We start from the raw sequence: 846 nt of genomic DNA, 5'->3' as shown, positions 1-846 counted from the left end.
TTTGGCTATAGTAGTCCTGGACATTGTTGGGGAGGGTCTGGGGGGAGAAGGGGCTGTTCTTTTTCAGGTGGTAATTGGTGGATTCTTTCAATTTCAATTTTCCCTACTTGTTCAAGGATATCAGTACAGTTTTTCATAGTTATTTCTTATAATATAGTGTCCAGGCTCTTTTTTTGATCATGGTTTTCAGGTATTCTGACGATTCTTGGATTATCTCTCCTGGATTTATTTTCTAGATGAGTTGTTTTTCCAGTGAGATATTTGAAATTTTCTATTTTTTAATTTTTATTTTGTTTGTTTTTTCCTGATTTCTTATGAAATAATTTACTTCAATTTTTCTCATTCTCATTTTTAATGATTTTCTTTCTTCCTTAAGGTTTTGTGTTTCCTTTACCATTTGATACAACTTAGTATTTAGGGAGTTGTTTACTTCAATGTTTTCCATCCATTTCCATTTGGCTTATTCTAGTTTTTAGAGAGGTGTTCTCTTCATTGAATTTTTCTCAAGCTGTTGAATCTCTGTCATTTATCTTATTTGATTTTTAACTTATTTTCAAGTTCATCCTGGGGTTCTTTTTGGCATTGAAACTCTTTCCATTTATCTTTGAGACTTCATATGTTTCTATTTTGACATTGTTGTCTTCTTCTGAGTTTGCATTCTGGTATTCCCTTTTACTAAAGTACCTCTCTAAGGTCAGGTTTTTCTTTTAACTTTTGCTCATCTTGCAAGTTTTCCTTTTCCCTTTCTCCCCCATTATTTTGTCTATATGTTGATGTTCTGCTTTGTTCCTGATATAAAGGGAGGTCTATTCTGAGCCTTCATTGTAATCTGCTCTAGTACTTAGG

This window comes from Gracilinanus agilis, chromosome 4 (assembly GCF_016433145.1).
Source record: "Gracilinanus agilis isolate LMUSP501 chromosome 4, AgileGrace, whole genome shotgun sequence".
NCBI lineage: Eukaryota > Metazoa > Chordata > Mammalia > Didelphimorphia > Didelphidae > Gracilinanus > Gracilinanus agilis.
The sequence above is the reverse complement of the archived record's forward strand: the minus strand, read 5'-3'. Positions refer to the sequence as shown.